Consider the following 24,487-nt stretch of genomic DNA (forward strand, 5'->3'; position numbering starts at 1 on the left):
AACATGTTTTGTGGCTGGGGGATGGAAAGCAAGAGTATCAATTATTAACAAATCAAACTAGTTATTCTTGAAGTGCTAAATATTTAACCTAGAGAGACTGGAATCCTTTTTGGAATTGCCCGCAGCAATCAGTACCAGCCACACATGAAAAGGCAACCTGACTTCGTAGCCACATCTTAGCTGTTAACTAGAAATCCTACTATACTGCTTTTCTTCATAACCATCCCTGAGATTAGACTGTAACTAGATTTGCCTTTGATCATCTCAAAGGACAATGATTCTCCATGACTGCAGATACATAGGACTTCCAGGCATTATTAGGACAATCTTGGTGCCTGTGGATGTTCTTTTATTAACCAAAATGTAAAAAGGTCCAAGGAAAGGGGCCTGCTGGTCCTCAGAAAGCTCTCCACGCAGTTATTTACTAAGTAATATACAAGTATCTAAACAAGCAGTAAGGCCACACTAGGGAGTAAAAGCTAAATGAGAGGTTGTCTTCTAGCACTCTAGCTCCCTACCTCAGCATAGGTTCTACCAAGGCGAAGTTTCCACTGATACAGTGTCCACGGCAAATGGATCCCGCATCTAGTCACCTGCTTGATGGGCAACCAGAGCTGGCAGCAGCAGCAATGCTAGCACAGCATCTGCAGTTTCACAGTGTTTGACCTTGAAGTCAAAAGTACAGGGTGGCCCCTTGATTTCTGATCTTCCGCCAACTTTGTGAATACTTCATTTCCCTGTATTAAGTGTTTTTGATTAAGTATCCCAAGAAGTGGCTCCTGTCAAGTGGCACTAAATACTATATAGAATACTATATTTCACGTATTTGGTTAGAAGTTTCTAAATGACTATAGTACACCTCAAAAAAATCCTTGGGACTTGGCCTATTTATGCGTGCATTTCCCCAATTATCTATTCTTTACATCATTTCACAGTATGAGTAATAACACAGGTTGGAAATGTAATTATGCTGTAGTAAGTGAAATCTCATGGCTATTCACTTAGACTACTGTGGCTTTAAAAGTCATGACTACAAGGCCAAGTGTGGTCGCTCACGCCTGTAATCCTAGCACTTTGGGAGGCCGAGGCGGGAGGATCGTTTGAGCTCAGGAGTTCGAGACCAGCCTGATCAAGAGCGAGACCCCATCTCTACTAAAAAATAGAAAGAAACTATCTGGACAACTAAAAATATATATAGAAAAAATTAGCCAGGCATGGTGGTGCATTCCTGTAGTCCCAGCTACTCGGGAGGCTGAGGCAGTAGGATGGCTTGAGCCCAGGAGTTTGAGGTTGCTGTGAGCTAGGCTGACGCCATAGCACTCTAGCCCGGGCAACAGAGCAAGACTCTGTCTCAAAAAAAAAAAAAAAAAAAAGTCATGACTACAATATGGAAATGAAACATATATGACTCCCACACCCCCACCCCAAAAAGAAGAAAATGCAGGAAGGTTGCGCTGTGAGGCAAAGAGGAGACAAAATTGTGTGGACATCTAAGAATCGAAGTATCAAACTATGGCCAACACTTCAGAGAGATTAGAGCCCTCTTATCCATTACAGTAGCCACTAGTCAGGTGCAGCTATTATGCATTTGAAGCATAGTGAGTGTAAATAAGAAAATGAATTTTAAATTTTATAGTGAATGTAACATTTCGATAGTTTTATATTAATTAATTGTGGAACTATTTTGGATATATTAGCTTAAATCAAATATGTTAAAATTCATCTCCCTAATTTCATTTTTAGTGTGGCTCTAGAAATATACATACATAATAACAGAAATATTATATACATGGTTCAAAAAATATATTGATCAACACTAAATTAGAGCAAGTTAGTAATGTCACAGGGGGGTGGGGGTGGGGGCCTCTGCCCAATCAGTAGGATGATACATCCGCTACTTAACCAAGATTAGAAATTGGCCCAGGGACATAATATATATCTTATTTGTAAAAAGAAGAGAAGATGGATAAATCACCATACTTGAAAAGGATGGGAAATTGAAAATAAAAATCTTGGTCACAGAACTAAGTGTAAAACTCAACATAAAAAAAGGAGATGTACATTGCATATAAGTATACTCTAGGTTGAGTTCAAGCTTTGCTGTTTTCAATAGTGTATATATGTACATATGGAGAATAAAGCATGGAGGCAAAGGAAAAGAGGGAGGGATTCCGAATTTACCCACTCATTTACATAACACCTACTAGATGGCAGGGCACTGGGGAGACAGGTGTAATCAAACAAAATCTAAATTGTAGTGAGAGGAGGGAGACAAACACAGATGGACGAAGCACTCAGTAGTATGTGCAGAAAAGAATCGCTGCACATGTAGGGCAAGCGGAACGTGGTGTGGGAAGGTAGTGCATGTGACTCGGTGGAGCCAGCCAGCAAGCCTGCACTACCAAAACAGGAACAGGAAAGCTGGGATTTGCAATGTGCCTAAAAACAAAAACCAAAAACAGGTGGTGCTGATGGAGGAGAAGGAGACGGAGGAAGAGGAGGAGGTTGTTTAGAAGCTGTATTTAGAGCAAGGAGGAACTAAGGAAGGACCAGGTGCTGCCAGGAGCAGACTGGAAAGAAATGCTCCTCTACCCTTTGGCAGCTAACAGGAGCTGAAGTACTTGCTGAATTAGGAAGCAGTGAATGCATGAATCAATGACTGAAGAAATGATTTAGGAGTAGACTAACGTGAGAAAGTTAACCTCTTTGATGACAACGTCGCTCTTGTCTTTCTGACAAAAATAATCTCAGTGGATTGTAAAGTGAAGTGGTCTCAAACTTGATCATGCGACACAGTCAACTGGGCCTCACCCCTAACTGTCCCCTAGTCTAACACCTTTCCAGGAGATGCTCTTTGTGGCTCTGGCTGGTCCCAGGACCATATTTTGAGAACTACGTGCAGAGTCCACAACAATAAGAGAAACTGCCCTGAGCCACTAGAAAGCTGTGGGCAAGTGTGAATCACATCCCAGGGAACTGGTTATGATTGCACAATCTATCACAACACAACTCGCAGGGAGGCATTCAGACCCTAAGTTGGGTCTGGGCATTCGTCCACCTTTATCAGTAATTTTGTCATGAAGTTACAAGAGTCGGCTAATATGACAAATACAGACTCAAAAAAATGTAACAGGTTGGAAAACTGCATGTCTAAGAAGCATAAATGTAACCAGGCTTCTAATGTTTTATAATATCCCCCCTCCCCCCCGCCAAAATCAACTGTCTTAGCACAAATTCAGGGAAGCTGCATGAAGAGATTTTACGAGAAAAATACCAGGGAATATTAATTGACTGGATATGAGCTCAGCGCAAGGCAAAATAGTGGAGACTGGCCTGATACCAAGGCATGACTGAGCTATATTTAAGGGAACGAAAGCAGTGACTCCATCATCCCATGCCCTCAAACTCTTAACTCCAAGCTTTCCCTCCTTCCAAGGATTAACAATGAGCACCTGAACTAGAAACAACAGGGGTTGTCTCAATCAGATTCACTATCCAGAGTCAGAAAATGGGGCCCACACATAGGGCATTAATTGATTGTCATGCAAATTAAAGAACCACAGCTTTTTGTGGCCTTCATGAAGGGGCAGGATAGAGTTTGTCCTGCACACGATCTGCTTTTTCAATTTGAGTACTCCCATTCTGTACATAACTGCTGAGGAAAAAATTTACATTTATTTTTAGTTAGTCTACACGGCTGGATAAACCCAGGCTTCTTTTTCTATCCCGTCACCCCCCTGTACCTTTCTCAAATCTCCACTGCACTGACTACCTCATTTCATTTTGAACACTTTAATCCAAATCATACACAGCCTGCCCAATCCAAGACAGCCAGGTCAGCAAGATGGTATATGATGCCACAGGGCAGAAGAGCCATTATTATAACATTAGCCAAGCAATCTAACAGCTTGTCTAACAAAGCCTTGCCACCAATTGTTTAAATTATTATTTTTAGTCAATGAGAAATAATGAAATGGCACCCCTCCTTCGTACACTAGAGCTGTTTTTATCTTTTCAAACCCCTCCCCCCAACCCAAACCTTTGTTGGGGAGAGGAGGTTAAACAGAGGAAACTGAATGAATGGTCCAAAGATTCAGTCTCTCCCATTAGCATTTGTTCTCCTTTATTAATATTCAGTAGGTTGAACTTAAATTAAACCATGTCTATTGTCTTTCACAAAAGCAATAAATACGAGCTGAAAATTCCAAGTCACTGCAGCGAAGGTGGCTTAGGGACTGTGCCCGCAACCTCGGTTAGTCACCATCCGCTGACAGGAGCAGTGTGTCGTGGACCTGAGACCACTCAGCCACCACAAGACAGTGCTTGTTCTCACAGCGCAGAACTCTAAAGAAATCGAATACAACAGAACGCTGCCATCAGAGGCTGTGCACATTTAGGAGCTTTTCGCCCCATCTCCCGAATTAGCAAGAAATGAAAAGGCTTCTAAGGCCGCACAAGACAATACAATAAAACTGGCTTCTTTCTGAGTCTGGAACACCAGCAGAAAGGAGGGCCTAGGAATTCCTGTTGTTCTTGGAGATTGGAGATGTGTGCGTGACCACTTCCCTCTTGCCTTAACATTAAAGGGTTTGGGAAAATCAAAACACAAATTAGACCAAAGATTCCTTTAGCCGACGGAACTTCTAAGGAATTGATGAGAACTATAGACTTCAGAACACAAATGTATAAATACAAGATAATTCTTTTCTAACATCTGAACAGAAAGGACTAGGGCATGCAGACCTTATAATTTTATGATGTTTTAGACACAAAGACACTTCACCAGTCCTCTCCCATTAGCTCCACATACACGACAGAATATAAAACCAAAGGAAAACCCAATGCCTCTATTCCACAAAAGCAATGCCAAAAGAAGGGTTAAAAAGGAAGGGAAAAACAAGAAGGGCTTTGAAGCTGTTCCAGTGCTTCTAAAACATCTGGAGCACACCAACTTATTAGCATATTAGGGAGAGTCAATGTATTTAGCTTTGTTGTAGAAGAGATGCACAAAAGGTAATTCTGTATTATAGAGCCAAGGCCGTCTGTCACCCTGTCACTGTGAGACAAGGTATCACATTACATATTAAACAGCCAAGCATCCAAAGAGAGCTTTCATTCGCAGCAGCAATTTCTCTGTGTCTGTGTGTGCGCGGGCACAGCACTGAGTTGCTAGAAAAATTATAAAAGCGGCCCCCTTTGGTTGAGGGAGGACCCTCTCCAAGGTAATCAGAATGCATGGTTTGCTGCCATTACCAGTGAAAAATAAAGCTTATGTTCATTTAGATTTTAAAAGGAAGACTGGATTGTCTAGCAGGGTAGGCATTCTCATGCCGGGCAGGATCTGCCCCGGGCCAGCGTGGCAGAGGGTCTGCAGAGCCCGGCCCGGCCTGGTCCACCGACGAGCTCACCAGATCACACACTGACGTGGCTGAGAACAAATGCCAGTGGTGAGGCAGGATGGCAGTGGCACACTCATGGTCAACCAGGCGCAAATGAAAGTAGTTTCATACCTCGGCTTATGGGAGGTAATTATCCCTCTTCCCTATGAGAACAGCCCCTGAGCCGGCCAGCGCTCCCCTTTGTCTACTCTCAAATCAGCTGCGGAGATTTTCTGTTCTGGTCAAGAAAATGTAATCCAAAAATGCGCCCCACCTATGACCCCTCAAAACAGTCCAAGATATTGAAGGGCGGGGGAGGAGGCATGCACAGGTTTTTGTTAATTTAACCCCCCACCCCGCAAATATAAACACCGATTTATGAATCAGCAATCCCACAGGAGCCCTTTCGCCCCCACCACACTCCTTCCCCATGACGCGCCTTCCGCAATCTCAACCTCCTTTGCGTGCCCTTTTTTTTTTTTTTTAAGAAAAAGTGTTAGCTAAAAACCTGACGTGGTGACCACTATTAACATGGAAAGTTGGGCCACTGGGTAGGCAAGGAACATGTCTGGCCTTACTCCTTTTTTCCTATTTCAGAATCAAGGCCATGACCCCACAGGCATTTCCTCACCTTGAGCCATAAAGGAACAAGCCCAGCACATCTCATGTTTACGCACAGGGAAGGGCAGGCAGACCGTTGCCACCACTAAAGTGGGCTCTCTTCTGGAATAAGCGCCCACCTCCAAAAGACAAAAGACCTCTCCTTCCCACGCCCTAACCATAAGGAGAGAGAAAACACTCCGCATTGAGAAGCTCCAACAAAAACAAAGCTGACAGTTGAACTTTATTCAGTACAAAATCCCTTCGAAGGAAAGAACCATGATCTTTCAGAAAGATTTCTGATGACTGCAACTGTGAACATCATGTACTGTTTTGGCAAAACTCCCTTTCTTCTTTGGGGCAGGGGCTTGTCCTCCCTACTCTCTTTCCCTTTCTTTTCACTCCCTCTTCTGCCTTAATATGACTTTTATAACACTCGGAACAAGTGCAGTGCACTGAAGAATGATAATGACTGAATCAGGAACAACCACAATGCTCTCCAAAGACAAGTTCCCCTTCGGCACCCAATCGCCATGACTGCTCCACCCCAGGCCACAACTCCTCAAGGGCCATCCTTCACCCCTGACACACTGTTCATTTCAGTGACAAACCGGGCAAACACATACTACCCGGCAACCTAGTTAGAAATGCTCACCAAAGCACAAGTCCTTGGAATCCCCCAGAACATGCAACTCACTTCGATCAGCTAATGAATAGGGTTCCACAGCACGCAGGGCCCAGGAGTGACCACCTCCAAGGTCAAAAGCTGCCTTCCACGTTCAGAAGAAAAGTGATTAAAGGCAACAGTGGGCTAGGCTGGTGTGGAACATGAGCTGCAGAACAATGGCACCACTGCAGAGGCAGGGAACTCGGAGTCACATGAAGCAGAGGTAAACACAAGGGCATTTTTGAGAATTGTTTTTAGATAAATGAGACCAATATGTTCAAAGCCTTATGTTCAGAGAAACTGACATGCCAAAATTTGATTTTACATCTCATGGAATTTGCACTCCTCAAAGAGAGATTTCCCGATACATAGCATGTTCAGAGACAGCTAATGACATTCTACCCTTTAAGTAATTACAAGGTACCTGTGTGTGTGTGTGTGTTTAGGTCTTTAAAGCTCCATAGCATCATTACATTTACCCTACAAATGTAAGGTACCAAAAGCAATCAGCGCTTTAATTTTAGCAAGGCTCTCCCCAAAGGTAAGCAGAACTGACTTTACTTCCAATCAACTAGCGCCACAACGTTATTAGTTTGTGTAGTAATCTGTGATGATAAATGGGCAAAGCTCCACATACTTTGCGTCCTGACTGACATGATAATTTGTGGATAAGTAAACAGCCACACCCTTTGCCCCCAAACCTCTCTGCCTTTATTCCCTGAGACGATAAAAAGGAATCCCTTAGAAGTTCTAAGTTCTGTTTGGTTTGTAGCATGACAGGGAGGAACAGTTAGTGCCCCCAGTCTCCTTACTACCTCCCTCCCATATAAACAAGTCAACTCCCCGCTCCCCCTTTTAGGATGACTATAGAGAGAATTAAGTAGTCTGTTTAAAGTAAAAACAATACCAAAAAAAACTGCTGACAACAAGTAAGTTCAGAGAGGCCTACAGCCTCCCAGAGCAACATTCTTTCCAATACTGAAATATAACGGAAGCAGTATAGAAAGCAGAACTATAGGAATCTGGCCATGGAATCTGCAAAGATTTGAGGTACCTAATACTGATGGCTCCTAAAATTCATCTGGATTTATACACAGTAATACAAGCATGGATTAATGTACGAAATGTGGGAGAAGAATCAAGAGCACACAAAGTTTAAAGCGTTTAGGTCTTAACCTAGAATCACTTGAGGACTCAGTATCTACTGACATGCCTCAGTTTCCTCCATCTTTCAAGGAAGGAAAGACACAGAGGTAGAGAAAGAAAGGATTAATGGAAATGAAAGCAAACATGCTGTTTATAAAGGAAGCCAGAGCTATGGCGAGGACGAACTAATTTACTTTAATCAAATACCTATTTTTAAATGCTGGGAAATGATCAAATAAATTGGTAATAAAATAAAGGGATCAGCTATAGCCGGATGGCGTTCAGTCCCCAGAGAAATGTCTAAATTCATATGAGCCTGGTTAAAACTGCAGATTTGGCCAAAATGGTCAACAGAGCTTAATGCTTTAAGAACGACATTAATTCTCTCTTGTAAATTTCCACAGTGCCTTTGCAGGAGCCACCATTGCCCCTAGGGAGGATATCAAGGCTAAAAGAATATTAACATTAACCGAATCGCAACACTTTTTACAGTCTCTCATATATACATATACATAGAGATAGAGCACCTTGCCATCCATAATGGATTTAATCAGGACCCCAGCAGGGAAAGCCACAAAGGCCTGTTTCTCCAACAAAAGCCATACCAGTCTGAAACGAATCTAGAGCTATTTGGTTTTTGTTTTATTTATAGGAACAGACCTTCTATCCCAGGTTCCTCAAGATAAGCCACCAAAAACTGCACCTGACAGACCCGTGGAGCAGCCATCCTCAGAGCCGGATCATTGCAGAGAGACAGAGAGGAAGAAGGACAGAGAGAGGGAGGGAGGGAGGAAGAGCGCAGTGAGGCAGGCTCCGGAGCACTTGTCAACAATCCTCCCCTGTACGTAATAAGCAAGCGGCAGTGCGGTGCCGATTCCGCGCGGCAATAGGACGGCCAGAACAGCAACGGGGTCGGGGGGAGGGGAGGCAGCCAGGAGAGAAGGTTATTTATGTGCATGGGAGGGAATCGAACACCAATGAGGAGGGGTCTCCGGCTGGCTCCCCCCATACCCCCATAAATTAAAATGAGAAGGAAACCAGCCACTAGCTTTTCATCCTGCCATTTCCCCAACCTGCAATGCAGACAAATCCCAAGTATAGGATTTCTGACATATGCGGGGGAGGGGGACACTCACAGTTTAATTGTGTACACTTTTGTGTTCCCGGCCCGTCAGATGCCCTCAGCAAGCCCCTCCAACACACCCCACCCCTCAAGGACAGCGGACTTCGGGGCACAGTTTCAATGGTATCCCTTTTTAATATCATAATCTGTGTCATTCAGCACTTGCCTTTTATTTATTTTTATTTGTTTTTTTGGCTGGGAAACCTGGGCAGCTCTCCAGACAGACTGCAGAAATCTCTCTCCACATGCTCCTCCTCTAGCCGCCCTCCCCCTTCCTCCCACTCCGGCTACCACGGAGCCTCATTACTTATGAAGTGACCACATGGGCCACCGCTGTCCGCCCCGCCAGAGACTCGGGGGCACATCCCCCCTCCCCAAGGCACATAAATTGATCTAATCTAATCAAACAGAAGCTGTTTTCCCTCATTGTTTCTTGAGGATCTTTCACAAAACAGACTCTGTGGCCTGGCAGCTGCTGAGAGGGGTGAAAAAGGCAGGGGTCCAACTGAGGGCTGGCCAGCTCCCTGGCCTCAGATAGCTGGAGTACACAGCTCCTTTCATATGTCATAAGCTTTCTGATTTTTAAAGTCCATTCTCTGGAAGCTTTTGAACTACATCTGGCAATGATAATGTCCAAAACACATGCTCTCAGCGTTACCCACACGCTTTTCTCTTTATGCCCCTGCAAGGCGGGGGAAAGATGGTGGCAAAGCCCTCTGGGCCCACATGGCACTGAAGTTCTCCTCAGACTGCATCCAAGGGAACTGGAAAAATGCCTTACTCCTACTTATAGTTTGTTGTTTTGTAGCTGTTGGACTGTCTAATTAAGCCCTTCTGGGTTCTAAACACTTCAGACACATTAGCTTATAGCAAGTACCCAAGGCCAGTGGGTACTCTTCTCACGATGGCCAACTCCTGTTTCCAAAGTCACCAGAGCTCATCTGTCAGATTTTTTTAAAAAACAAAGTAGATATCTCAGAAAGTAGCTGATGGTCTTCCCTGATGTCTACTTGATATCCAATCTGAATTACACACAGAGCCTTAGAGATATCCTAGTAAAATCCCCCCACTTTACAGATGAGGAAACTGTGGCTTGAGCAAGTTTGGCTCTTAATAAAGATGACAGAGCTAGTCCCTATGTCTCAACAGACAGGAGGACACCCAAGAATCTTGCAGCATTTGGGGACAGCGATGTGCTAACCTCAAGATACAATTCCTTATAAAGGTTGGGAAAAAGTCCCTTTCCAATCACTCCCACTGTGAGCCCACACAGCAGACCCTTATTTAGTGCTCTCCAATGCAGTGTGTTCCTATAGTGTTGAACAAGTGTTTGGAATGAATCCCACTGCAGCATAAGTCATACACAGTCAATTAAAGGACTTTCAGGGGAGGACTCTTTGGCTTTTTTCCTCTGCCTTCTACTGGGACATGTCATTTGGCTCCTTCTCTAATCAAACCACCCAAAGCAGAAAACTGAAAAGGAGATTTGAGGCACATACTCTGATGAATGCTCATTCCAAGGAAAGCTTGGTAAAACAGTAGAAACCCCAAAGCATAAACAGCTTGCCAGAAATGAAGCCTGAGAATCATGTATGGATACTGGTCCTCCTGATCACCTCCACCTGCTCCTTGCTCAAACACACAGTGCACACAGGCCTCAGCAGAGAACACTATCTGCCCTGTTCCTACCTCTACTACTGCCACCCTACTCTTCCCATCAACTGAAAAGAAAAAGAAATTTAATTTAAAAACATAAGGAAAACCTAATCATCGTCAGTATTTCCTGACCATGCAAGCAGTACTCCTTAAAATGCTATACATGAAAGTTAGTCCTGTGTGGCCACTCTGACCTAGGCACAGCTTTGGGGGCATAGGCTGTTATGAAACTCACAGCTGTGAACATCAATAGGCTTTGGACTGTTTAGATAAAACAGTGATCCCCGACTAAAGTGGAAACATACAAGCAGTCCCAGATTAGACTAATAGCACCCTCTGGTAGACAAAGGATAAAACTAAGAAGTAGGTTCAGTTTAGGAACAGCAAAACAACTTTCAATATTTAAGTATTAGAAAGAGGAGAGGGCAGAAAGATTGGAGAGGTATTTTTCTTTATGTCAAGTTAATATGACGAAGGCATCATCATTTAAGTTTCAATATTCAAACATCACAGCAATTCCCAAACCTTAAACGAAGACTCCCCAAATGTTATCAATCTCCCTCCCTACCTTCATTACTAATAAATTTTTAATAATACGAAGACTATCTACAAGCCCACAGCCAAACCCTACTACTAAACATTACCTAAAACACTATGTGCTCATTCTTTTAAGTTATAGCACAAATACATATGTTTAAATAGCACACTGTTTCTCTATGCTTGATTATGAACTTTACCAAAAAAGTACAACAGAACTTGGTTTTTTGCAACTTGACATCAGGCTACTAAGATCCACCCATGACTTGATTTATACCTCTAGTCCATTCATTTCCATTATTATACAATGGAATTCTGAATATTCCAAAATTTACTTTGATTCTCTTGTCCGAGGATATCTGAAGTGCTTCCAGTTTGTAGCTATCGTGAACCATGCCACAATGCCTCCACTAAAAAGCTTGCAGTAGAGTTTCTCCTGGATAGTTAGGAGTAGAATTAGTGGAAATCCTTGGATATACAAATATTCCTATTTATAAACTGAATGGCAAACCAGTTTCCGAAGGAGGTGTCAACTTTTGATTGTGTACTAGTAATGTTATCACTGTAATCTTTAAATGTTTAAAGACCTTCTATTACTTGCAACACCAGAAAACAAGGCAGTGCATTCAAATTGCTACTTGAAAAGAGGTCAGAATTTCAGAAACGGATCTAATTAATACCCAAAGAAATTCTATGTAGCCGGCCAGGTACATGGCTGCTGTCTACCTAATCATCACCTAAACCCCAGGACATCTAAGGACATATTTTTGCCTCTAAGAGCTTCACAATCAAGCATATACCTACCTCCACAACCTTTTCATAACCAGATTTGGGCCATCTCCAACATGCCCACTAGATGCACTTAGCAAACAGAAGTCGTTTAGACATCTTAATCAAATTTAGATATCTAATAGTGCTCCTTGGCTGACTAATTAAAGAACCTGTTGCCTCAGAAGCATAAGACCTTGTTTTATTCATGTAACCAATCAGGAAAGTGAGCCCAGATTGAGAGCTAGGACTCACTTCATTGAGGGAAAGGCAAGCTATAGCAGCAAACCAAGGCAACTCCTTATAATCAATCTATGATCTCCCTCCCAATGCTCTTCAATTTCTCACTACGTATACACAAGCTACTGCATACCCAAGGTAGCACCTTGGCATTTGAGTTCCATGCAATTAATACTAATTTCCAAAAAAATCACTAGTTATAAAAAACGGATAGGGTGGTGCGGTGTGCCATGTGTGAGACCAGTAGAGTATATGAAGTTGTGGAGCTTGAGGATTTCATACAGGAAACAAGAAGATTTTAATGATCACACTGCATTAGCTGTGTATTCCTAACGATATTTCTACAGTATTTGGGGTCGAATTTCATAGCATTGATCATATCACCTAGGTTGTGATAAAAGTCAATGGAGAAAAGTGATCTGCTGTGTTAATATTTGATTTTCAAAAATATTATTAAACTGTGGGCACTCTATGGCAGCAGTATAATAATAATAAACATTACTTGTTTGAATTTTATTTAAATACAAGTTAATACACTGGCACCATACCAAACAGAGTTAGGTGCATACAGAGTCTGGCTTGGACTCCTTCCAAGAGGGCTTGGTAATTCCTGAGGCACCAACAGCGCTGAACTGTGTAATGCATGTCGCTGGCCCAATAGCCAATGTGACTTCAAGGCCGAACCATACAATTATAAAATAATACCACTGTTTACAAGAACACAGTGGGGTGATCTGGGTTGAGTGACGGTATATAGACTAGCGAAACTAACCTGGTTGTTAATGTTAACAAAATGGCACTACAATTAAAGCAGATGTACCATGTAAGAAGCTATCAGGAAAGACAATACAGTAGCCCATCCTCCCCCATGCACAGTTTTGCTTTCAGTTACCCATAGTCAACCACAGTCCAAAAACATTACATAGAAAATCCCAGAAATAAACAATTCATAAGTTTTAAACTGTACACAGTTCTGAGTAGCATGGTGACAGCTTCCACTGTCCTACCCAGCATGTGAATTGAATCACTCTCTTTGTTCAGCGTATCCACTCTGTATAGTATGTACGTATAGGAAAAAAATACTATATAAGGGTTTGGTATTATCTGCAGTTTCAGGTATCCACTGGGGGTTTGGAACATATTCCTCATGGATAGGGAAGATGGAGGAGCAGCTACTCTGTTCCACATGAGTTTTTTAAATTTAAAACAAACTGATTTAGTAAGCACTTTCCACTGAAAACATTAGTAGGTTATAGCACACACAGCCCAAGCAGGACATGGTTGTCCAGTTCTACTTCTGGTTTTACTTCTCTCATTAACTCTGTGATCTTAAGGAGAATCAGTGAAACTTCTCTGTCTCAGTTTTCCTCATCTGTTAAATGAAGTAAGAACAACACGGGTTGTTGAGAGCATTAATTATATAATAAAAGAAGTTATGCTACATTATAAATGCTTTATAAAGGCTACCTATATCCATCCATAAGCTTCCATGGTAATGAATTACTCAATTTATCAATATATTTTTAATTATTTGGTTAAAAAAGGAAACATAAGATAAAATATCCTTTTGTGTTAAACATATTTCAAAACGATCCAGTTAATGGATTCAAAAAAGTTAACACAGAAATGATGCCAACATAAACACGATAATCAACATTTTGACAATATTTTGAAAATGTGACCCAGTAATATGAAGTAAAATTCTACCAGAATCACAACATAGTCATTTCACCTACTTAGGAATGATGAATAAAGAACAGTTGTGTTTTAAAAAAAACTGAAAGAAAAGGCTGATGAGGTCATAACTGAAAGGTTGTTAATCACTTGTTCAAATTTTTAGTTGTGACAAAAACAAGACTCTCATATACTGCTAGCAGAGTGGTACACTGATAAAATATTTCCCAAAAAAGCAACTTAGAATGGATACTAACAAGTCTGTAATTCAGTAAATTCACTTGCAGAAATTGATACTAAGGAACTAATGAGAGGAACAAAGATTTCTGTGCAAAAAACTCAGCCTAGTTTGCCTTAATTATTTTGTTGCTTCTTTGACTCAACTAAATTATACCTGTGTCCATTTCAAAAACGAAGAGTTCTGCATCAGTTTTCTGAGCTATGTCATATACTGACCAGGAATGCTTTCACTTTGCAAACAGGAGACACCACAGGAGGACACTGAGATAGTCGGCTTGGGAACTTGCATGTATGGCAAATAACACGGTCTCTTCCCAAAACTTCAAGACCTTTGCACATGCTGTTCCCTTTTTATGGACTATTCTCTCCTCTCTTGCCCAGAAAGTTCCTGCTCCTCCTTCTGCTTGGCAGGCACTATTTCAGTACAATACCAAAAGTTAAGGAGGTACTGTTTACCCAACTGTCACGTTCCCTCAAGAAGAGGATATAGATTTAGTCTTGCTCACCTCAATAGCCCTCAAAACTTAGCACCATGCCTTAGAAAATAATTGATGCCCAATAGACACTGCTGAAAGAGAAAGCTGCTCTTCAAGGCCAATTCAGGGCCTCCGAAAGCCCAAGGTGCTCTGACGCATGAGGCCCTGTTCTACATTGTGTCCAACAATCAAATGCACCACTTTTCACATGCAACAAAGGAAAATGTATCAAAGAATTCTTTATCTCTTTGTGTTTAAAATTCTAAGGCTAGGAATACCTCATGTAATTTACAATAAACTTTGATATCTCAGCACCCTCTGATCAAAATTAGGAATTCTTGGCAAGTAGAAGATCTGAGCCTTCAAATTTTCAGGCAAAATAAAATTTTGTGGACATTGAATTTAACACTCAGATTTTGACATTATGTTTTCTAGATATTGAACCCTTTGTTTTTGGTTTGTCGAGGAGCTGATTTTTTTCTGTATCTAAACCTGTTCTGTGTCTTTCTCGAAGTACCTTTCATATACCGCTAATGTAAACTCATTTTGTTACTAAAATATTTAAATAAAAGTCAAAATTACCTATAATCCTTTTATCATGAAGTGAAATTATCCAAGTCCCAATATACCCGTAATCAATGTTAAGAAGTTGGTGTATATTCTTCCTGCCATTTTCCTTAAAAGTTTCACATATCATAGAGAAGTCTAGAAATAATCCTCAATGCTAGATATGGGGTATCATTTACAGTATTCTTTCCATTGGCTATCTTTATAATTTTGTAAAATTTTGGAATTCTCTGTAATTAAAATGAATTCTTTTGGTGATACAGTAAAAGGAAATTTTTACATAGTATCACAAGCAAACTGGCTGTGTCTACAGCACACAAGTACTAGCCAATCACAAAAGAATTACTCAACAATGGAAGTAGTATGCTATATTAAATGCTACTTTTGTGAAGCTAATGAAAAAATGGGATCAGGTGAATGACAATGGTAGAGAAAGATAATTTTGAAGCCTGTGATAAACTGCTATGACATAGTGAAGGACAGTGTCAACGTAGCAGAATGAAAATCATGGGCGGAAGTATTCTAAAATTGCCCAAAATACTGAAAGGCATTAGAATAAAATATCAGTATTTTTCCACTTTTTCAGAATTGTCTACATAACATACAATGACAACGGCTGAAAAGAATTCCTGCCAAAAACAGCAGCAAAAGGAGAGAGCATAGGGATCAAAGGGAAGAATTTTACCACCATTTCATTCCTGTCTCTATAGCTGCACTATCTAATTTGCTAGCCTCTAACCACGTATAACTTTTTAATTTTAAGTTAACCTAAGATTAAATAAAATATAAAATTCAGCCTCAATCACAGCAGCCAGGCTTCAAAGGCTCAAGAACCACATGCAGCTAGTGGCTACCACATGGGATAACACAGAAACAGAACTGTACCATCATCACAGAAAGTTCTACTGGGCAGCAAAGACCTATAGCACAGATCGCACTGGTTGAGACCCTGTCGCCACGTCTGCAGGCAGCAGCAATCCTCTTGCCTCTCTGCTGTCCTCTGGTACAAGCTTAGGACCAACCACCGCCCCACCCAACCGCCCAAAGCAAGTCAGACACAAGTCTTTTTCTGGGGGCAAGGTGAAAAGGAGAGGCACATGCAGCAGCACACTGACAAATCCCCTCAAATGCAGCAGCAGATGGTTCAAGGTGGTAATCAGTGTAGCTTGTAGAGGAGGGGAGAAAGAAAACAGAGACTGAAACCATTAAAGAGCCACAAGCTTATTCATAAAACTAAAAACCATAGAAAAACCTGGTGTTTTGCAAAGTAAGTACCCCAAAGGGTAATTTTTTATTAGAAATGGTTTTAGGACATCCTGATGTGGCTTGAGGGTAAAGGAAGGGCTCAGAGGTCAGCATCACCAACCAAACTCATGAACAAGTGCTACTTGAATTTATGCTGAGCTGTACTCTCATTTTGCTACCTGTGCGGTACAGGCACCAAGAGCTGTGTGTGCGGTGCACGCACGCATGCACACACACACACACATTCTCTCTCTCTCTCTCTCTCTCTGGGCTCACTGTATTTGTTTCTTCACATACCATAAGAGAGGGACAGTAGCTAAGGAGGGGACATTTCCTCCAGATGACCTCTCATCCACTCCAAATTCTACGGAAGCATCCAAATATTTCCTGATCCAACAGCAATGGGGCTACCAAATTGAGAGAAGAACATGAGCATGCCATAAACATCCGGATGTCACTCGCCACTGAAACAAAACCAAACAGGACAAAGGGATCCCAAGGGTTTTATTTTACATAAGGAGGAAGCCAGTGAAGGCACAATTTGCTCAGAGACACCCAGTTCCTGGCAGAACTAAAATCATGATCCAGTGTCAGTGCCCATTCCAACATATCAAATTTTTGATGCATTCAATATTGCTTGAGATGGCCAGAATCCAGGAACTCTGGTTTAATATGATTTGACAGATTGCAAAGTGAATGGTTGCATAACATAGCCTCTGTCAATTCTAAAAAGCTACTGAAAATACATAGGCCCTAAGAAATTTCCTTTGGTGACCCTAAAGTTCATCCCCGTCTGATTCTCTCCAGTCACTTTCTCCCTCTGCCTGCCTCAGGCCTCTCTCCTCCGCCCCAGCTGGCATAGACCCATCCTCCTTCACACGCCACATACCAGCTCAGAAGCCCTGTGCTAGGGCTCCCCAGAGACTTCAGAATCAAGCACTGTGCACGGGCAGAGGTAACCCTCCTACACACACCTAACTCCTGCTACTCCTACAGGGCAACTGTAACCAACACCACCAATGGCCTGCTGGGTAGGAACTAAAGAGGTTGGCAGCCCTTCCTTCCAGGTCCATCAGAGCTGCAGTGCTCTCTGTCCTAGGGCAAGGCCTAATTACGAGACACTGGCATCTGGAACCATGCAATGGAGCAATCCGATTTTAATGGTGTTTCTCAAGTGTACAGCTTCATGACACTGGCACAGCATTAACGGGAAGTAATTAGGTCATGTATAGCTCCAACCTCACAAACAATTACCCTTTCAGTGTTTACGTTCTGTAAAGTACTAAGGCATTTAAATAAATCATCTCACTAATCCTAAGAATACCACCTCTGAGGGAGAAAAAACCTATTGTCCCCTTACAGACAAGGAAAACAATAAACAAGAGGCCAACAGAACGGCAGGATCAAAGTTTTTTAGTTCTTTGGCACCATGGAGCCATTGTTTCAGGGATGACAATATGATCCTCTGACAATTTCCACTAGCAGAGCTGCGGGGCTGTGGCCTACTGGCCCTGAGCTGGCAGGAGGGTGAGTGCCCAGGCGCTGTCTCCAGGAAGCCTCTAGGTGATGCTGAGTCACAGCTCCAGGACCCTGAGCTCAAAAACCCTTCCAGCAAGCCCACCTTCAGTTTTTCAGAGGACACATGGGAAGGTCCAGCCTGGGCTGACACAGATGCCTTCTTCGAGGCTGTAAAACAAAGATGTTCTCAGCTCTCTCTACCACCCCTCAGCCCCCCAAAAGAAGAGGCAATTCCTCAGACAGAAAGCACTACAACTTATTTTTCACAGAGGGACTAAGAAATTAGGCATCAGGGATCCTCCGCATCCTCCCATCCACTACCCAGAGCAGCCACTTGATGGCAATCTTAACCTATTCCCTTGGAATTCTTCCATAAAAGGAGACCCCAGAAGGCTAGAAGCACCAAGCATGGGCTGCACAATGTGGACCACGCTAGAAAGGGACCTCTGCTTGACCGCAGTGTGCAACAGTAGGAGTATAAGGGGATGGATGAAGAAAAAAACTATGCGCCGACATTCTCTCCTTGGGTTCTTCTCCATCTCCACGAACTTCTCTGAGGACTAGGTAGAGGTGACCACGAGTTCTGCGGTCACGCGACTCAGGAAGATGGAAACCTCTCAGGCGCCACGGAACATTCACATCAAGAGGCTCTAATGCAAGTCAGGCAGATGGCAACAAACCAGACAATAAATCAAGATCCTGGTCCTTGTCCCGTGACAAGGGGGAAAAAACCCAAAAATGAAAAAAGTTGACTTTCCTTAGAAGGAGGAACATCTGTTGAATAAAGCACCCCAGCACTTTCCTTAAATTGTCAAAGGAAAAAAAGCTATGTGCATCTTACAGACAAAAAGGCCCTCCAAGGGAAAAAAAAAAAAAGGGAATATACTGTAAATGAAATCACTACATATTTCTATTTTCAGTGGCAGGAAGCAAGGGCTCTCCAAAACACAGAAACGTCAAAATAAGGGGGGCGGGAGTATTATATTATGATAACAGTCCACTGTCTTAGCATGGATAATGACACGTTTTCCCACAGGGTTCAACCTCGACCTGTGCGATGGTTTCCTAACTCCTGCCTTCTCAATTTATAAAAAGAGTTCAGGCAGAAGAGTGGAGAGTTTGCCAATATTTTCCTCAGAGGGATTCAGAAAGTGCCAGCTGAGAGCCTTCCAGCTCACCCTTTAAAACTCTGTAACACTTTCCAAGTGAGCAAACTGGAAAGGCCCTTTCAAAGGACACTAGTAACAAAGTCTGCAGGAGGATAAACTGCTGGTGAGCCACAAGGGAAAGACTCACTCCAGATTCCCTCTTCCAGACTCACTCTAGGAGGAGGCAGCAAACTTTTAAAAACGTGCATTCAAATATGCGTCCCTTCATGAATACCCTAATCATATAGGAAGGAAGGAGGGTGTCTGAAACAACAGAGAGTTAAATGATTCCAAAATGGAGACAGTGGGCTGCCTTCATGCAACATAGCAATGTAATTCTGAGGGCCATGGAACAGCACGAGGAAACGACCTCTTCAGAGAGCACCAGGAGCTCACGTGGGAGGCCAGAAGGCCTTCCCTGCCACCAGGATGCCCACCTACCTGTCGAAGGGAAACGTGGACCCAGTTATGGATTTACCCAGATGGCAAAGGCAGGGCAGCTCACACAGGAAGAGGACCTGTGTGCAGAAAGAGCTGAATCAGCCTTTAGATCCAAAGCATGAACAGCACAAGAACACTAGTAACAGGTCAGAAAACCGTGTAGAGAGGAGGGACAGGGTCTCAAGGCATGTGGCATTAGCAGCCCTAAAGCACAACAGGTGAGCTCTCCTAGACATGCCTCTGGAAGAGGGCTGGCCTCACAGGTTTATACAGTCAAGGCTGGGCTGTCAATGGCCACTGCTATCTCGGATAGGCAGGTCCAAGGTTATGAAACAATTCATGTTTCCGTCATCATCCCCACATCTCCAAGAATGAGAGACCTGTACTGTCTTAAGATCTCTGGGAAAGAAATGATGACGAAGCCAAATCTGGAACTCAGAAGCATCCTACAGACTACAGAGAAAACTAGAATAAATGAGATCTGGCAACAGGCAAGATTAAAAAACAAACTGTAACTTATGGGATTTATTGGCTATGGGTAATTTCCCAAAAGCACATCTAGGAATTAATCTTCTGGCTTTAGCGATACACCATGTAGGACACATTTAATGTGGCTTGAGTAACAAACAGGTTATTTCCAAAACCTAAGTAAAAGGCCCAATAAGTTTGAGGAAAACGGGATCTAAGAAATTAACAGGCAGAGTTAAACTGCCCTAAACTGCCCTGGTCCGTTGTGGCAAATCTGATAGTAATTAAAGCTCCGTAAATACACATATCACAGAATTTAAAGCACGAAACGGGTCAGAGTTAGAAAACACGAGGCCTTTCTCTGGTGGGCGACGGTATCGCCTTACAAGAATAAACACAGATAAAGAAATCCTATTCACAAGCAAGTCGCCTCTGGCCGAAGGCAGCCCTATCTGGTGACCGCACAGGGTCGTCCCTTTCTATGTGTGTTGACAGTGAGGCACGGTTGGAAAGCACTGCCTTACACTACACTCCACCAGGCAGATAAGACGAATCACTGCTTCACAAACAGGATTCCTTCAACCTCAAAAGTCCTCAAATCATCGCACGATTTTCCTCCAAAGAATCCCTGACTACAGACACATCCTTTCTTTGCAAACTTCATTGCCATGCCCCTCTCAAACTCTGGGGTCCTTTAGACCACGCTGTTTGCCCACAGGGCTCCCGGCTCATCCTCCCCTCCTTAGGGCAGCTCCTTTTCCATGTGAATCATGTTTCTCTCCCCCTTGGAGTAAGGGATTTAGGTCAAGTCGTGCAGTATTGCAAAAGCAGGCCCTCAGTAAATAAATGTCCAAGTTTAATTCCATCCAGCTGAGAAGAACAATGACTTCTCAAAGGTCAAACAGCTCTTGGGGCTTTCTGACTTGAAAAAAAATGTTCTAGTATTACATAAGCACAAAACATGTTGCAAACTAACATGGAAATTAATCTAAAATCAGAATGAAATAAAACTGTCACCATCTTCAAGGCCTACAGAGTACTGGACTGTAATAGACTGAATGTTAATGTCCCCTAAAATTCCAATGTTGAAGCTCTACCCCAAAGGTGACTATTTGTAAGAGGGCCTGTGAGGAGGTGATAAAGGTTAAATGAGGTCACAAGGGTGGTGTCCTCATAAGAGGAAGAGATAGTTCTCTCTTCCCCCAACCACGTGGGGACCCAGCTAGAAGAGGGTACTCAACAGGAACCCAGCTGGCCCCACCTTGATCTTGGACTCACGGCCTCCAGAAATTTCTGCTGTATAAACCGCCCAGTCTACGGTATTTTGTTAGGGCAGCCTGAGCTGACTTAATAAAGGCTTTCATCACAGCCACAAGACAACGATTGCAGTCGCACCAGGATGCTTGTCCCCGCATCCTCAAGGCAGACAGGCAGATCATGGGCTCCTCACAGGAACGAACCTAACTGAAAACACACTGTATTAAGCAAAGGACGTCTCTTCAGTGTGCCTCTGGGGAAATGCCAAGTCTGGAACCCGAGTTCCGGAATTTTTGAAATTAATACACCCAGGCTGAGTATTCCCAACACTCGCAGATCAGAACAGCAGTGGCTAAAGTGCTACAAGACAAAGGTGACACTGAAGAGCCCATCTGCTCTGGACTTGCACAGTTCAGAACCAAAACTGCGATGCCAATTAAAGAGACAATCTGGCTCTGAGAATGTCACTATCTTTCGACTTGTGGGGTTCTTACTGAAACACTGTTTGGTACCTACATAAGTAGCTCCAGGAGCTGTTGCAGGGATGAACAAGCGCCTCTGGCCTTGAGGCACTTTTAACCCCTAACAGATGCGCACAGGCATCTGGTACATTTTGGGTAAACATCATAAACCCATGAACAAGCATAAAAGCTCCTAAAAATAGAGACAGTGTGTTGACAAACTTCAAAGGGAAAACATACTTTAATGAAGCCAACTGAACTGCAAGGGAAGAAAACTTTCGGGGGTGATGGGAGGATGGGTTACTTGGGTATGAGTGTACTTGTCGAAACTCCTGAATCACACACTCAAGATAGGTTGTTACACAGGTTACGGGTGTAAAGTTTTCTTCACTTTAAACACACACAGAGCCGCTCCCCCACCCCCACCCCCCCGTCAAGATTTGGAGTCAGGAGTCCTGGGTTCAAACCCTGATTTGACCACTGCCTAGCTATCTGGCCTTGTGCAAGTTACTTAACACCTTTAACACTAACACTTTAGGCTCATTAAGCTAAACCACAAAATTATGACAGTAAAAGTACAAGTACCACACATTGAGAGGTGACATCTACCTGGAGTGCTAGAGTGTCACAGTGTGAGCACTTCCAAAATGAAATGTGGAGTCCCAATTGGCAGACTCTCAGTTCCCTAGACAGAGAGCAGCGTGTCCACAACGAGGCCACAAGGGGTGCTGGAGAAGGGGCGGTGGGGACGTGGGTGGCACACAGGAAAGCAGCCTGCACGCTCATTCACACAACACAGGCTTTAGAGAGAGCCCCGGCACTGGGGACAGAGCAGCAGTCAACAGAAATGAAGATTTGCTCTCGAGGAACTTGCAAGCTATTGTGGGGAAAGAAGAATAAACAACATATTACTACAGCGGCAGGCTGTGAGGAATGCTATGCAGACAGGTATTTCAAGGTAAAGCACTAAAGAGGAACAGAAGCGGGTACCATCTTTACTAAGATGTTCAAGTAAGGATTCTCATAAGGGGGCACTGGAACAGGAATCAGAAACACAGACCAAGATCAAGTCACACAGATATCTAAAGGGAGAGAGTTCTAGAAGAACCAGAAGGACCAGCAAGAGCGAAAAGAGAGCAATTATACTAGCTATATCTGGCATAGCAGAAAAACTAGAATAGGTGAGGCAGAGTGAGCGGGAGAGAGAGAATTTAGAGCAGAGAGGTACCACAGGGCCACATCAAGTGGCCAGGGTGCGGCAGACACCTCAGAAATCAGAACGGGGCATGGAACACGCTAATTTACATGTTTAAACGATTGTGCTGGCTGCTGCTTGGAGGGACACAAAGGCAGGCCCTGAGAGAGCATTAGGAGGCACAATACCGACCCAAGTTAGAGGGCATGGCAGCTCGTACCAGTCACAGTAGTACAAGTTCAGACTGAGAAGATACTGTGGGTTTAAATGAATTAGACCAGCCAGCTAAAGGAAAGAATGGAAAGTCTGAAAAAAGAAGAAAGAGGTAACTGAAAGGTTTTGGCCACCAGAACTACAAGAAAGGACCTGCTGTTATTGATAAAGGGTAGGATGGATGGGCAGGGGTGGATGGAGATAGAGAATTGGCTTTAGAACAGCTAAAGCTCATGCAGCCTATCAAGAAATCAAAGTGCAGAACTCAAACAGGCAAGTGGAGCTCAGGAGACATTCAACCATGACAAATGCTGCTGGATGGGCAGCTACAACCCATATGGATGGAAATGTAGCTTGAGCAATCATTATTGGCTTTTCTAGGTGGCCCAACTTGAAGGGTTTGAAAGTAAATGGAAGGGGAGGGCTGGAGGATATTAATATAAACATAAATAGTGGTACATGAGACATGCCCTTTAGACATTTCCTTTTGGGGAATTTTGCTATACAGTAAGAAACTGACAGAGCAGCAAGACATGTAAGATCAAGGGAGAGTTTATTAAGGGAGAAATAAAGATGTGTCTTATATAGTGATGGGAATGATCCAGTAAACAGGAGTTAATGATGAAGAAAGGAGGGATAATTTTCAGAGTGATGTCATGAGGGAAGAGTGGTGTCCAGTGATTAATTCAATGTACAAAGGGAGAGGCAGGCTAGAGATAGAGACCTTTATAGAAGGCACTAAAGCCTTAAAAAAATCCCAAGCCAGGTGCAGTAGTGCATCCCAAGTCAGGAAGATCACTAGAACCCAGGAGTTTGAGCCTAGATTGAGGAACATAGTAAGACCTCATCTCAAAGAAAGAAAAAAATAAAGAAATCCCCGATTCTAATAGATTTTCATGCACTTGACTTCCATACCGCTTGAAGCTGAGCTTCCATAAGAACCGGAGGAAGCAGGAAAAGGCTGCAGCAAACAGACCTGACTCAAGCTCAGACACCACAAACCCCCACGTCCCACCTCTGCCCTATGTGTGGACTGGCCTCCCAGGTGACACTACCTGTGCGGTGTGCCCTCCTACTGAAGCAGCCCAAGATTCGGTGCGAATGATGAGGTAAGCGGGGAAACCCTGCCCAGTTCACAGAGCTGACAAAGGAGGCAGGCCAAGAGAACTGGAGGGGCAGTGGGTGTGAAGCACAAAGTGACCGAGAGAGGAGCACATTAACCTCCGCAGGCACCTCCATTCTTAACGCTCCAGGAGATGCAGTGTCCAAGCAGCCCTCCCTACTAGGAAGCGTGGCGCCTCACTGACACTTAAATTGGATTTCTGGTTCCAATCAGTCTTCAGCATGATCCATTCCTTCCAGTTAAGCTTCTCATCAAGGCTCAAAATTCCTCATCTGTAAAATGATGAGTTTGACCTATATACTTCTAAAAAGACCCTTCCTGCTCTAGCAATTCCTAATTTTGCACA

General features: G+C 43.2%; 1 protein-coding gene across 2 annotated transcripts in view; it reads right to left on the reverse strand.

The window, feature by feature from the left end:
• Positions 1 to 24,487, reverse strand: part of JARID2 (jumonji, AT rich interactive domain 2) — a 135,703-nt gene that overhangs the window by 105,333 nt on the left and 5,883 nt on the right. The window lies entirely within an intron of this gene.

Source organism: Propithecus coquereli, unplaced genomic scaffold (genome assembly GCF_000956105.1).
Source record: "Propithecus coquereli isolate 6110/MARCELLA unplaced genomic scaffold, Pcoq_1.0 Scaffold194, whole genome shotgun sequence".
Lineage (NCBI taxonomy): Eukaryota > Metazoa > Chordata > Mammalia > Primates > Indriidae > Propithecus > Propithecus coquereli.